We start from the raw sequence: 15,870 nt of genomic DNA on the forward strand, positions 1-15,870 counted from the left end.
GTCAGGCAAACGCCTCCGTTGCCATGCGGTGAGAACGGAGAGGTTGAGAAGGAGTTTCTTCCCAGAGGCCATTCGGACTGTAAACGCCTATCTCACCAGGGACTAACTCTACAGAACGCTTTTCCTTCCATTATTTATTATGTAAAGGTATATATGTGCTATGATTGTGTTTATAGTTTATAGGTTGTTTGTCTTTTGCACAAAAGTCCGCGAGCATTGCCACTTTCATTTCACTGCACATCTCGTATGTGTATGTGACAAATAAACTTGACTTGAACCAGTTGAATATACAACAGGTGACAATTTACCTGGTGGGTGGAGTGAGGGGGGGGGTTGAAACAATTAGAGTAAAGGCCATGGGGTTGGGCGGCTTCGTCACGTGTCGGGGATGGGGACGGTGTCACGTGTTGGGGTCGAGGAGCGGCGCTGTCACGTGAGGAGGGGACGGTGTCACGTGTGTGGTGGAGCGGCGGCGGCATCACGTGTGTGCGGGGGCGCGGGCTGTCTCACGCGCGTGTGGGGGCAGTGTGACGTACGTGTGTGGGTGTGGTGGGGGCGGTGTCACGTGTGTGGGGGGCGGTGACACGGACACACGTGTGTGGGTGGGAGCGGGCATCACGTGTGGTGGGGGGCGGTGACACGGGCGCGTGTGTGTGGGGGGCGGTGTCACGGACACACGTGTGTGTGGGTGGGAGCGGCATCACGTGTGGGGGGCGGTGACACGGGTGGGGGGTGGGTGGGGGCGGTGTCACGTGTGTGGGGGCGGTGTCACGGACGTGTGTGGTGGGCGGTGTGTGTGTGGGGGCGGTGTCACGTGTGTGTTGGGGGGGGGGGGGGCGGCATCACGTGTGGTGTGGGGGCGGTGTCACGTGTGGGGGGCGGTGACACGGACGTGTGTGGGGTGGGTGGGGGCGGTGTCACGTGTGTGGGGGCGGTGTCGCGGACGTGGTGTGGGTGGGTGGGGGCGGTGTCACGTGTGGGGGCGGTGTCACGTGTGGGGGGCGGTGTCACGGACGTGTGTGTGTGGGGGGGGGGGGGGGTGGGGACGATGTCACGTGTGTGGGGGCGGTGTCACGTGTGGGGGGCGGGCGGTTTGGCGAGGGGAGGACGGCACGAGGTGAGCGGGAAATGGCGGCGGCGACGACGACGGTTGTAGAGTCTCGTCTCGAACCCGGACCCGGACCCGAGTCTATTTCCTCCCAGCGGAGTGGATTAGAGTGGAGAGGATTAGAGTGGAGAGGAGTGGATTAGAGTGGGATTAGAGTGGAGAGGATTAGAGTGGAGAGGAGTGGATTAGAGTGGAGTGGCGTGTAGTGGAGTGGATTAGAGTGGAGAGGAGGAGTGGATTAGAGTGGAGAGGAGTGGATTAGAGTGGAGTGGCGTGTAGTGGAGTGGATTAGAGTGGAGAGGGGCAGATTAGAGTGGAGGAGTGGATTAGTGGAGTGGATTAGAGTGTGGTGGAGTGGATTAGAGTGGTGTGGAGTGGATTATAGGAGTGTAGTGGATTATAGTGGAGAGGAGTGGATTAGAGTGGAGTGGGTTAGGTGGAGATGATTAGAGTGGAGAGGAGTGGATTAGAGTGGAGTGGATTAGAGTGGAGTGGAGTAGAGGGGAGTGGAGTGGAGTAGAGTGGAGTGGAGTAGAGTGGAGTGGAATAGAGTGGAGTGTATTAGAGCGGAGAGTATTAGAGCGGAGTGGATTAGAGTGGAGTGGAGTGGATTAGAGTGGAGTGGATTAGAGTGGAGTGGAATAGAGTGGATTAGAGTGGAGTGGAATAGAGTGGATTAGAGTGGAGTGGAATAGAGTGGAGTGGATTAGGTGGAGATGATTAGAGTGGAGAGGAGTGGATTAGAGTGGAGAGGAGTGGATTAGAGTGGAGAGGAGTGGATTAGAGTGGAGAGGATTAGAGTGGAGAGGAGTGGATTAGAGTGGAGAGGAGTGAGAGGAGTGGATTAGAGTGGGAGAGGATTAGAGTGGAGTGGATTAGAGTGGAGAGGAGTGGATTAGAGAGTGGAGAGTGGATTAGATGGGAGAGGATTAGAGTGGAGTGGATTAGAGTGGAGTGGATTAGAGTGGAGTGGATTAGAGTGGAGTGGAGTAGAGTGGAGTGGATTAGAGTGGAGAGGAGCAGATTAGAGTGGATTAGTGGAGTGGAGTGGATTAGAGTGGAGTGGATTAGAGTGGAGTGGAGTGGAGTGGAGTAGAGTGGAGTGGAGTGGAGTGGAGTGGAGTGAGAGTGGAGTGGAGTGGAGTGGAGTGGAGTGGAGTGGGAGTGGAGTGGAGTGGAGTAGAGTGGAGTGGAGTAGAGTGGAGTGGTAGGAGTGGAGTGGAGTGGAGTGGATTAGAGTGGAGTGGATTAGAGTGGAGTGGATTAGAGTGGAGTGGATTAGAGTGGAGTGGAATAGAGTGGAGTGGGGTAGGTGGAGAGGATTAGAGTGGAGAGGAGTGGATTAGAGTGGAGAGTGGATTAGAGTGGAGAGGATTAGAGTGGAGAGGAGGATTAGAGTGGAGTGGATTAGAGTGGAGAGGATTAGAGTGGAGTGGATAAGAGTGGATTAGAGTGGAGAGGAGCAGATTAGAGTGGATTAGTGGAGTGGGTTAGAGTTGAGTGGAGTGGATTAGAGTGGAGAGGAGTGGAGTGGATTAGAGTGGAGTGGATTAGAGTGGAGTGGAGTAGATTAGAGTGGAGTGGAATAGAGTGGAGTGGATTAGGTGGAGAGGATTAGAGTGGAGAGGAGTGGATTAGAGTGGAGTGGATTAGGTGGAGAGGATTAGAGTGGAGAGGAGTGGATTAGAGTGGAGAGAGGATTAGAGTGGAGAGGAGTGGATTAGAGTGGAGTGGATTAGAGTGGAGAGGATTAGAGTGGAGTGGAGTAGAGTGGAGAGGAGTGGATTAGAGTGGAGTGGAGTGGATTAGAGTGGAGTGGATTAGAGTGGAGAGGAGCAGATTAGAGTGGATTAGTGGAGTGGTTTAGAGTGGAGTGGTGGATTAGAGTGGAGAGGAGTGGAGTGGAGTAGGAGTGGAGTAGAGTGGAGTGGAGTGGATTAGAGTGGAGTGGATTAGAGTGGAGAGGATTAGAGTGGAGTGGATTAGAGTGGAGTGGAGTGGATTAGAGTGGAGAGTGGATTAGATTGGAGAGGATTAGAGTGGAGTGGATTAGAGTGGAGTGGATTAGAGTGGAGTGGAGTAGAGTGGAGTGGATTAGAGTGGAGTGGATTAGAGTGGATGGAGTTGATTAGAGTGGAGTGGAGTGGAGTGGATTAGAGTGGAGAGGAGTGGAGTGGAGTGGATTAGAGTGGAGTGGATTAGAGTGGAGTGGATTAGAGTGGAGAGGAGTAGAGTGGAGTGGAGTAGAGTGGAGAGGAGTGGATTAGAGTGGAGTGGATTAGAGTGGAGTGGGAGTGGATTAGAGTGGAGTGGATTAGAGTGGAGAGGAGTGGATTAGAGTGGAGTGGATTAGAGTGGGGTGGAGTAGAGTGGAGTGGGATAGAGTGGAGTGGGTTAGGGTGAGAGGATTAGAGTGGAGAGGAGTGGATTAGAGTGGAGAGTGGATTAGAGTGGAGAGGATTAGAGTGGAGAGGAGTGGATTAGAGGAGTGGATTAGAGTGGAGAGGATTAGAGTGGAGTGGATTAGAGTGGAGTGGAGTGGATTAGAGTGGAGAGGAGCAGATTAGAGTGGATTAGTGGAGTGGTTTAGAGTGGAGTGGAGTGGATTAGAGTGGGGAGGAGTGGAGTGGTGTGGATTAGAGTGGAGTGGAGTAGATTAGAGTGGAGTGGATTAGAGTGGAGTGGAGTGGAGTGGAGTGGAGTAGAGTGGAGTGGATTGGAGTGGAGTGGAGTGGGGTGGAGTGGATTGGAGTGGAGTGGAGTAGAGTGGATTAGGTGGAGTAGAGTGGAGTGGAGTGGATTAGAGTGGAGAGGATTAGAGTGGAGAGGATTAGAGTGGAGAGGAGTGGATTAGAGTGGAGTGGATTAGAGTGGAGAGGATTAGAGTGGAGTGGATTAGAGTGGAGAGGAGTGGATTAGAGTGGAGTGGATTAGAGTGGAGTGGATTAGAGTGGAGAGGAGCAGATTAGAGTGGATTAGTGGAGTGGTTTAGAGTGGAGTGGAGTGGATTAGAGTGGAGTGGATTAGAGTGGAGTGGAGTAGAGTAGAGGAGTGGATTAGAGTGGGGTGGATTTGAGTGGAGTGGATTAGAGTGGAGAGGATTTGAGTGGAGTGGATTAGAGTGGAGTGGATTAGAGTGGAGTGGATTTGAGTGGAGTGGAGTGGATTAGAGTGGAGTGGATTAGAGTGGAGAGGATTAGAGTGGAGTGGATTAGAGTGGAGTGGATTAGAGTGGAGTGGATTAGAGTGGAGTGGATTAGAGTGGAGTGGATTAGAGTGGAGAGGATTAGAGTGGAGTGGATTAGAGTGGAGTGGATTAGAGTGGAGTGGATTAGAGTGGAGTGGATTAGAGTGGAGAGGATTAGAGTGGAGTGGATTTGAGTGGAGTGGAGTAGATTAGAGTGGAGTGGATTAGGGTGGAGAGGATTAGAGTGGAGTGAATTTGAGTGGAGTGGAGTAGATTAGAGTGGAGTGGATTAGAGTGGAGTGGATTTGAGTGGAGTGGATTAGAGTGGAGTGGATTTGAGTGGAGTGGAGTAGAGTGGAGTGGAGTGGAGTGGATTAGAGTGGAGTGGATTAGAGTGGAGTGGTGGAGTGGATTAGAGTGGAGAGGATTAGAGTGGAGTGAATTAGAGTGGAGTGGAGTGGGAGTGGAGTGGAGTGGAGTGGAGTGGATTAGAGTGGAGAGGAGTAGAGTGGAGATGATTAGAGTGGAGTGGATTAGAGTGGAGAGGATTAGAGTGGAGAGGAGTGGATTAGAGTGGAGTGGAGAGGAGTGGGTTAGGGTGGAGTGGAGTGCATTTGAGTGTAGAGGAGTGGATTAGAGTGTAGAGGAGTGGATTAGAGTGTAGAGGATTAGAGTTGAGGACTATAGTTGATTAGTGTGTAGTGGATTAGAGGAGTGGATTAGAGTGGAGTGGATTAGAGTAGAGTGGAGAGGAGTGGATTAGAGTGGAGAGGAGTGGAGTGGAGTGGATTAGAGTGTTGAGTGGATTAGAGTGGAGTGGATTAGAGTGTAGAGGAGTAGATTAGAGTGTAGAGGAGTGGTGTGGATTAGAGTAGAGGAGTGGATTAGAGTGGAGTGGACTAGAGTGGATTGGACTGGACTGGATTGGACTAGAGTGGACAGGACTAGAGTGGAGTGCACTACAGTGGAGGACTACAGTGGAGTGGATTACAGTGTAGTGGTTTACAGTGGAGTGGATTACAGTGGAGTGGATTACAGTGGAGTGGATTCGTGGAGAGGATAGGACTAGAGTGGATTGGACTGGACGAGAGGAGTGGATTAGAGAGGGGTGGATTGGACGAGTGGAGTGGATTAGAGAGGGGTGGATTGGACGAGTGGAGTGGAGTGGACTTGAGTAGATTGGACTGGACTAGAGTGGAGTGGACTAGAGAGGGGTGGATTGGACTGGACTAGAGTGGAGTGGAGTGGACTTGAGTAGATTGGACTGGACTAGAGTGGAATGGACTGGGGTGGAGTGAATTGGACTACACTGGAGTGGCTAGGGGGCTGCAGGGGAGTAGAGGGGACTACACATTCAGTTGTTGGGTTGGATGGAGGGGGATAAGAAGAGAACATGGATCGAATTGAATTAGTCTGAGGGTGGGATTTATACGGGGATGGAATGGTGACAGTAACCGATGCCCAAATGTAACCTTAATTGTGCGTTCTTCCTCCTGCTCGTTCACCGGTGAGAATGATTATTGGTGGGAAGCACAAAATGCCGGAGTAACTCAGCGGGACAGGCAGCATCTCTGGAAGGAATGGGTGACGTTTCGGGTCGAGACCCTTCAGATTATTGGTGGTTATGTGGATGAAGATGGTGGCAACGCAGCTAGAATCACTCTCACAACCTTCCGTAAGCCTGTAGGACTAAAAAAAAAATAATTCCTAACCAAATATCCTTGTAAGATAGAGACCAAAATCTCAAACAGTACTCATGGTCATCAGTCTGAACGGGTCTCAACCCGAAACGTCACCCATTCCTTCTCTCCAGAGATGCTGCCTGTCCCGCTGAGTTACTCCAGCATTTAGTGTCTACCTTCGTACTCATGGTAAGAGCTCATCACAACTCTGTGGGGTTGAGGCAAAATGTACTTATAATATTTCATAGCCTGTGCTGTGTTCTTGTACTTTTTAATATTTTAAACAGTCTCATAATTCTGAAACGGGTGAACTTTTCCCCAAAGCTGAATGTTACTCTAAAACATAAACAGCGTTAACCTTGTATGGAAAAAAAATTGTCCAATGCCCATTATTTTAAGACCATGTTTCTTTCAGGTTTGGTCAGACATTAGAGGACATCCCCAACCACTTCAAAGCTAAAAATGAAATGCCTTTGGATGCTCATTGTACTTGCCAGCATCATCAAATTAGGTAAGAGACGATACTGCAGCAAGTAATACAATTAAAATCGTGCAATATCTTGTTATATGAGAGTGTATGGCGTGAAGCCAGTGGTGTATCTAGGAGTGAAAGAGGTGAAGATTGACTGGAGATCCTCTATCCCAACAGTAATGGCCCTGTCCCACGGTACAAGTTCATTCCAACAGCTCTCCCGAGTTTTAAAAAATCAAACTCGTAATCACGGAGAATGAACGTAGCGGGTGCGTCGGAGCTCGGGGACGTCTCTTAGCGGATTGTAATGCTAACGGCAGGTACTGGGGAAGACTCGCTAACGGCAGGTAAACTCGGGAAGACTCGTGAAGATTTTTCAACATGTTGAAAAATGTCCACAAGAGCCCCGAGTACCGACGAGCGGCCATTACCGTAAATCACCGAGTTCAAATCAGGGCAAACTCGGGAGAGCTCTTGGAATGAACTCGTACTGTGGGACAGGGCCATAAGTCTTCTTCTTGCGAATGAAACATAAACCAAAGGAATAGTTAGATCTCAAGCCGGGTGTTGAGCAGCCAGGTTGTTGTCTCTTGGCGTCAATGTCTGCCAGGCCCTGAGCACCATTTGGTGGGTGGGAGAGCGGGCATCCAGAGATGACATGGTTGGCTGTCTGTTGTTCTGCTCCGCATTCACAGGCTGGGCTCTGGCGGAGCCCCCATCTCCACATGCTGGCATTGAAACGCCCAACTCCAGTACCAAGTCTTTAAGAGGGAACTGCAGATGCTGGAGAATCGAAGGTTACACAAAAAAGCTGGAGAAACTCAGCGGGGGCAGCAGCATCTATGGAGCGAAGGAAATAGGCAACGTTTCGGGCTGAAACCCTTCTTCAGACTGATCGGGGGCGGGGGTGGGTGGGGACAAGAAAGGGAAAAGGAGGAGTAGCCAGAAGGCTGGGGGATGGGAGGAGACAGCAGGGGGGCTGAGGAAGGGGAGGAGACAGCAAGGACTAACAAAATTGGGAGAATTCGATGTTCATGCCCCCGGGGTGCAGACTCCCCAAACGGAATATGAGGTGCTGTTCCTCCAATTTCCGGTGCTGCTCGCTGTGGCCATGGAGGAGACCCACGACAGAGAGGTCGGAGGCGGAGTGAGAGGGGGAGTTGAAGTGCTGAGCCACCAGGAGGTCAGCTTGGTTATCCATCCCCTACTCCCAATTCCTCCGTCTACGCCGCATCTGCTCCACGGATGAGGCGTTCCACACCAGGACATCTGAAATGTCCTCACTATTCAGGGAACGGGGGTTCCCCTCCTCCACCATAAATGAGGCCCGCACCAGGGTCTCTTCCATACCCCGCAACACTGCTCTCTCTCCCCATCCCCGCACTCGCAACAAGGGCCGAGTCCCCCTAGTCCTCACCTTTCACCCCACCAGCCGTCACATACAAAAAGTAATCCTCCGTCAGTTTCGCAACCTCCAACGTGACCCCACTACTCGCCACATCTTCCCATCTCCCCCCATATCTGCCTTCCGCAAAGACCGCTCCCTCCATAACTCCCTTGTCAATTCTTCCCTTCCCTCTCGGTCCACCCCCTCCCCGGGCACTTTCCCTTGCAACCGCAAGAGATGCAACACTTGTCCCTTTACCTCCCCCCTCGACTCCGTTCAAGGACCCAAGCAATCGTTCCAGGTGCGACAGAGGTTTACCTGCATCTCTTCCAACCTCATCTATTGCGTCCGCTGCTCTAGATGTCAGCAGATCTATATCGGTGAGACCAAGCGGAGGTTGGGCGATCGTTTCGCCGAACACCTCCGCTCGGTCCGCAATAACCAAGCTGACCTCCCGGTGGCTCAGCACTTCAACTCCCCCTCCCACTCCGCCTCCGACCTCTCTGTCCTGGGTCTCCTCCATGGCCACAGCGAGCAGCACCGGAAATTGGAGGAACAGCACCTCATATTCCGTTTGGGGAGTCTGCACCCCGGGGGCATGAACATCGAATTCTCCCAATTTTGTTAGTCCTTGCTGTCTCCTCCCCCCCTTCCTCAGCCCCCCTGCTGTCTCCTCCCATCCCCCAGCCTTCTGGCTACTCCTCCTTTTCCCTTTCTTGTCCCCACCCACCCCCGCCCCCGATCAGTCTGAAGAAGGGTTTCGGCCCGAAACGTTGCCTATTTCCTTCGCTCCATAGATGCTGCTGCACCCGCTGAGTTTCTCCAGCTTTTTTGTGTAACCTCCAGTACCAAGTCTGTTGAGTTTCACCCATGCTCCTCTGGGGAGGTCAGATCCTGGACAGGTTTTGTCTGGTGAAGAGATGGAGCTGTGTAATGGAGATGAGGGTAGAAGCAAGGATAGAACAGTAAGTAAAATGGTTGCTCTAGATTTAGACTTTAGAGATGTAGCGTGGAAACAGGCCCTTCGGCCCACAAGAGTCCGTGCCGATCAGTGATCACCCGATACACTAGCAACATACAAGGCATGATTAGTAAGTTTTGCAGATGACGCTAAAGTGGGCGGCATCACAGACAGCGAAGATGGTCATCAATAATTGCAGCAGGATCGTGTGGGCAGGTGGGCTGAAGAATGGTTCATGGAATATAATACAGATAAGTGCAAGGTGCTGCATTTAGGGAACTCAAACCAGGGCAGGACCTGCACAGTGAATGGCAGGGCTCTGGGGAATGTAGAGCAAAGGTAACTAAGGGTGCAGGGACATAGTTCCTTGAAAATTGTGTCACGTAGATAGGGGTTTTCAAGAGAACCTTTGGCACATTGAGCTTCATCAGCCAGAGTATTGAGTATAGAATTTGGGTGGTCATGTTACAGTTATACAAGACGTTGGTGAGGCCACATTCAGAGTATTGTGTTCAGTTTTGGTCACTGTGTTACAGGAAATATGTTGTTAAACTGGAAAACGGTGCAGAGGGTGTTGCCAGGACTTGAGGGCCTGGTTGAGCAGTCTATGACTTTATTCCTTGGAATGCAGGAGTATAAAGGGTGATCTTGTAGAGGTGTTTAAGATAATATGAGGAATAGGTCGGGTAAATGTCATTTACCCACAGGATATGGGTTTAAGGTGAGGCATTTTAATAGTTTGAGGGACAACTGTTTTAGTTGAGCCTGGTACTATCACAACATTTAAGAAACATTTAGACAGGTACATGTCAAAACGCCGCAGTGTACGAGACTCCTGACGGGCACCCGAAAAAGGGACCACATCAGCCCGATTCTGGCCTCTCTCCACTGGCTCCCTGTGCGGTTCCGAATAAATTTCAAGCTCCTTCGTTATGTTTACAAAGCCCTTAAGGGGCTTGCCCCCCCCCTACATCAAAAGTCTGCTTACCCACCACACCACCTCCAGGTCCCTCAGATGGGCCGACTTGGGGGCTACTGAACCCCGCGGTCTGGGCATAAGCTCAGGGGCGACCGTGCCTTTGCGGTTGCAGCTCCTAGACTGTGGAACAGCATCCCTCTTCCCATCAGAACTGCCCCCTCCATCGACTCTTTTAAGTCGTGACTTAAAACTCATCTTTACTCTCAAGCCTTTCTTGACGTCCTCTGAGGTAGGGCTATATGCATGTATTTATGTATGTACTTAATCTATGAACCACTGTTGTATAACGTTAGTACCTCCACCAATGTAAAGCACTTTGGTCAACGAGAGTTGTTTTTTAAAATGTGCTATAGAAATAAAAGTGACTTGACTTGACAGGTTTGGAGGGATTGACAGATTTTTGATTAGAAGGAAGGAGAATGGGGTTGAGAGGGAAAGGTGGATCAGCCATGATTGAATGGCTGAGTAAACTTGGTGGGCTGAGTGACCTAATTCTGCTCCTAAAGGGCCTGTCCTACTTAGCGATTTTTTCTGGCGACTGCCGGCATCATTGACTGACGTATCAGGTCGCCAAAAAATTTGCGACGTGATGACGTATTGACGTGCGGTGTTTTTTCAAGTGTCGCAACATTTCTTTTGTCGCCGCTGGAATTTTTGAAATGTTCAAAATCTTTTGGCGCCACTGATATGACGCCGGCAGTTGCCGGAAAAAATCGGCAAGTGGGACAGGCCCTTTAGACTGATGAACGATGAACTAAACCACATTCTCCTCTACAGGGGGCTGCCTGCAGTGCTTTCAGAACAGCCTAACTCCTTTAAATTGCAAGATGAAAACCATCTCCTGTGAAGATACTGAACATTGCTTCAAAAGGGTGGGTAAATTAAGTAAGTAACAATCACCTAGGTTTTACTTGAAAAATGTGAACATAAATTGATGAAGTACTTTAAACCCTCGTTATAACGGATCACAGCGGGAGAGATGGTGACCGTTATTGTGTACAGTCTGTTATTGTGTATAGTTTTGGTCTCCTAATTTGAGGAAGGACATCCTTGTGATTGAGGCAGTGCAGCGTAGGTTCACGAGATTGATCCCTGGGATGGCGGGGCTGTCATATGAGGAAAGATTGAAAAGACTAGGCTTGTATTCACTGGAGTTTAGAAGGATGAGGGGGTTCTTATAGAAACATATACAATTATAAAAGGACTGGACAAGCTGGATGCAGGAAAAATGTTCCCAATGTTGGGTGAGTCCAGAACCAGGGGCCACAGTCTTAGAATAAAGGAAAGTCCATTTAAGACTGAGGTGAGAAAAAACTTTTTCACCCAGAGAGTTGTGAATTTGTGGAATTCCCTGCCACAGAGGGCAGTGGAGGCCAAATCACTGGATGGATTTAAGAGAGAGTTAGATAGAGCTCTAGTGGCTAGTGGAATCAAGGGATATGGGGAGAAGGTAGGCACGGGTTATTGATTGGGGAAGATCAGCCATGATCACAATGAATGGCGGTGCTGGCTTGAAGGGCTGAATGACCTCCTCCTGCACCTATTTTCTATGTTTCTATTGCTGATAGTCCGCTGTAACCGAGTGTAACATACGCCATGTCGCCATGCAGTGACCCGACAACATTTTTTAATTATAACTAACACGCAAAGTACTCGTGCTACAACACCAGGATAAGCGCTCAACCAAGCCCAGAGCCAAAGTACTATCTAAATCTTACAGAATATTGAAAGGCATAGATACAGTGGATGTGAAGAGGATGTTTCCACTGGTGGGAGAGTCTCGGACCAGAGATCACAGCCTCAGAATTAAAGGGCGCTCTTTTGGAAAGGAGGTGAGGAGGAACTTCTTCAGTCTTCTTCTTATCGAGTTGTCTTCCTATCGGTAGTCTTCTTCTTATCGAGTCCACACATAAGATTTGAAGTTGTTCAGCCAGAGCTGTGGAATTCTCTGCCTCAGAGGCCGGTTCTATGGATGCTTTCAAGAGAGAGCTAGATAGGGCTCTTAAAAATAGCGGAGTCAGGGGATATGGGGAGAAGGCAGGAACGGGGTACTGATTGGGGATGATCAGCCATGATCACATTGAATGGCGGTGCTGGCTCAAAGGGCCGAATAGCCTGCTGCTGCACCTATTGTGTGTATTGGCATCTGCATTCAATGGTGTCTGTCTTGTCGCCTCTTGTGCTTGTGGTGGTGGAAAGATTGGTGGAAACAGGGCCGCGACATGAACGCTCTTTCCTTGACCCCAGAGGATAGTTAATTTGTGGAACATTGCCACAGACGGCTGTGGAGGCCAAGTCAGTGGATATTTTTAAGGCAGAGATAAACAAATTCTTGATTAGAACAGGTGTGAAGGGTTATGGGGAGCAGGCAGGAAAACGGGATTCGAAGCTGAAATGTTAAAGCAAGGCCTTACCTGCACCAAGCTCCAAAGCTCCAGTGTGTCAACACAGCAGTGGAGGCAGGCGCGGCTGAGGAAGCAGTGTGAGCCGTGTTTAGCAGTCCGGCCTAGCGGTAATGCCGGCAGGACTGCAAGGTACCCGGACGTGGCGTCGAAGGACGAGAAACCAAACCCAAATAGCCGAATGGGAACGAAGCCGAAACGCCAAATAACCGAAAGCATACAAAGCCGAAACGCCAACGAACCAAAAGGCTGCGTCGCCTAAAAGCAAACTCACCGAATGGCCGCTCTGCCGAAATGCCACCTAACCGAAAGACTGTGTCACCTACAAGCCGACGAACCGAATGCCGCTCTGCCGAAAAGTCAAATAACGGACATGACGTCGCCAGGGGGCGGGACTTGTCAGTGATTGTTCCAGACCCCCCACATCCATCACATCACTGGCCGTTGAAGACGGGAGGGTGGGGGTCATTTTCCCACACAAGCTATTATTTGACTTTTCGTCAGAGCGGCATTTGGTTAGTTCATCATCATTCTTTATTGTTATTATGCAAAGCAACAAATTATACAGTGCAAATTGGCTTGTTGGTTAGTTGGCTTGTAGGCGATGCAGCCTTTCGGTTAGGTGACATTTCGACAGAGCGGCCATTCGATGAGTTTCCTTTTAGGCGATGCAGCCTTTCTGTTAGTTGGTGTTTCGGCTTTGTTTTCATTAGGCTATTTGGTTTCAACTTCTTTGCTTCGGCTTCTCATCCTTCGACGCCATGTCCACACACGTGACTGCCCGTTTCAACCAAAATCCGTTATAAAGATGTGCGTAATAACGAGAGTTTACTGTACTTCCTCCTGTAAGATGCCACTTATTTTGCTTGCACCTTCGCTCAGTCCGCCTGGGCCTACCTGATCTCCCAGTTGCCAAACACTTTAACTCCCCCTCCCATTCCCGCACTGATCTCTCTGCCCTGGGCCTCCTCCATTGTCAGAGTGTAGCCAAATGCAAATTGGAGGAACAACATCTCATATTTCGCTTGGGCAGCTTACAACCCAGCTGTATGAACATTGATTTCTTTAACTTCAAGTAACGCTTGCGCCCCCTCTCGCTCCGTCCCTCCCCCACCTAAGTTGTACCAGCTTCAAAGTCGTCTTGTTGAGTCTCATTGTCTGCAATTATTTTTCTCCTAGACCACAGCTAACATTGACCTGTTTCCTTTAACATTGTTACTTGTTTGCATATCTTTCACTTATCTGCCTTTCTGCCGACTGGTTAGCACGCAACAACAGATTTCCACTGCACCACAGATTCACCACCCTCTGACTAAAGAAACTCCTCCTTAACTTCCAAAGGGAACGTCCTTTAACTGAGTCCTTTCCCACTAGTGGAAACATCCTCTCCCCATCCACTCTATTATCCAGGCTTTTCACTATTCGGTAAGTTTCAATGAGGTACCCACTCATCCTTCTAAACTCCAGCGAGTAGCGGCCCAGTGCCGACAAATGCTCATCAACTGCAGAGATGCTGCCTGTCCCGCTGTGTTACTCCTGCATTTTGTCTCTATCCTTGCTCGTCATACGTTAACCCACTCATTGCTGGGATCATTCTCGTAAACTTCCTCTGGACCCTCTCCAGGGCCGGCACATCCTTCCTCAGATATGGGGCCCATAACTGCTCACAATACTCCAAATGCGGACCTGACCAGCGCCTTGTAGAGCCTCTGCATTACACCCCTCAATTGTGCAATTACAAACTAAATCGCCACTCCTTTCTTTCACTTCTGATCAGTAGAGGTGCATTTTTTGCTTTATTGGTGACTTGGAATCACTAATTCTCCATGGGTAACCAGAATTTTTATTTGCGCAGAGAAGAGTGTGTTTACAAGTCGCGGATGCATTCTGCCTGATATTTGCAAGAAAAGTGTTACAAACACATTTGCTGGATTGTCGGTCACTCTGAAAACGATGTGCTGTACGAAAGAACTGTGTAATGGAGGCAAGGATATGACGGCACCTCTTGCACTGAGCTCTGTGCTGCTGCTTGGCTGGTTCTTGTGTGTTAACATGTAATCATGACTACTGTAAACCCTCGTTATATTGGAACATCGGGGAGGGGGAATGATGCCTGTTATTGCTGGTTGTCTGCCACAACTGAGTAAGGTATTATCATGTGTAAGAAGCAACTGCAGATGCTGGTTTAAACCTAAGGTAGACACAAAATGCTGGAGTAACTCAGCGGGACAGGCAGCATCTCTGCAGAGAAGGAATGCGTGACGTTTCGGGTCGAGACCCTTCTTTAGACTATCAAAAGACAATAGGTGCAGGAGTAGGCCATTCGGCCCTTCGAGCCAGCACCACCATTCAATGTGATCATGGCTGATCATCCACAATCTGTACCCCGTTCCTGCCTTCTCCCCATATCCCCTGACTCCGCTATCTTTAAGAGCCCTATCTAGCTCTCTCTTGAAAGTATCTAGAGAACCAGCCTCCACCGCCCTCTGAGGCAAAGAATTGCACAGACTCACAACTGTGTGAAAAAATGTTTCCTCATCTCTGTTCTAAATGGCTTTCCCCTTATTCTTAAACTGTGGCCCCTAGTTCTGGACTCCCCCAACATCGGGAACATGTTTCCTGCCTCTAGCGTGTCCAAACCCTTAATAATCTTAAAGGTTTCAATAAGATATCTTCTCATCCTTCTAATTTCCAGAGTATACAAGCCCAGCCGCTTCATTCTCTTGGCATATGACAGTCCCGCCATCCCGGGAATTAACCTTGTAAACCTACGCTGCACTCCCTCAATAGCAAGAATGTCCTTCCGTAAATTATCATTGTGTGTAGTTGAACCAAAGAAAAGCAGATGATGGTTAATCCACAACAAGAGACACAGAATGTTGATGTATCTCAGCAGAAGAAGGTTCTCGACCCGAAATGTCACCCATTCCTTTTCTACAGAGGATGTTGTCCGACCCACTGATTTACTCCAGCTTTTTGTGTCTATCTTCAGTTTAAATTAGCATCTGCAGTTCCTTCCCACACAGATCAGACAGCATCGTTGGAGCACATGCAAGGGTGACGTCGGGACCCTTCTTCAGAATGATTCAGTGAGCTCAGATGCTCCAGCCTTATCCACATACTCTGGAATTGTCTTTGTGTGTAACAAATGGCTACAGTTGACAATCTTAAGTACTTTAAGGTTGTTTTCTGATGTTACATGTCATCATAATATAACCAGTGAGTTCTAAATTACTGCTTGTATTTAATAACTTTCTGCTTCTAATTGTAATTCCCCATGTCTGTGTTTGGCTGTACAATTTTACATAAAATTGTTTTATTATTTAATACAATGAATAGATATTTTTATGTGCAGGAATGAACTGCAGATGCTGATTTACACCGAAGATAGACACAAAAAGCTGGAGTAACTCAAGCAGCATCTCTGGAGAAGAGAAATGGGTGACGTTTCGGGTCGAGACCCTTCTTCAGACTGAGAGTCAGGGGAGAGGGGAGACTAGAGTTATGAAAATGTACAAAGAACAGATCAGATACGGCACCGATGACCAAAGAGCTCACAATGGTCCATTGTTGGCTGTGGAGGAGGTGATAACGAGGGGATACGAACAGTGAAACTAGCAGGATGTCGAGGGTGAGAGAAGGGATGCAAGGGTTACTTGGAGTTAGAGAAGTCAATGTTCATACCGCTGGGG

General features: G+C 49.3%; 1 long non-coding RNA gene across 1 annotated transcript; it reads left to right on the forward strand.

Annotated features, from left to right (window-relative positions):
* The first annotated feature begins 1,076 nt into the window (after nt 1-1,076).
* On the forward strand, nt 1,077-15,499 carry LOC129715614 (uncharacterized). Its single transcript, XR_008726532.1, has 4 exons — nt 1,077-1,117; nt 6,393-6,488; nt 10,554-10,661; nt 14,034-15,499. It is a non-coding gene; the product is annotated as an uncharacterized LOC129715614 (long non-coding RNA).
* Nucleotides 15,500-15,870: the final 371 nt, after the last annotated feature.

Source organism: Leucoraja erinacea, unplaced genomic scaffold (genome assembly GCF_028641065.1).
Source record: "Leucoraja erinacea ecotype New England unplaced genomic scaffold, Leri_hhj_1 Leri_127S, whole genome shotgun sequence".
Taxonomy (NCBI): domain Eukaryota; kingdom Metazoa; phylum Chordata; class Chondrichthyes; order Rajiformes; family Rajidae; genus Leucoraja; species Leucoraja erinaceus.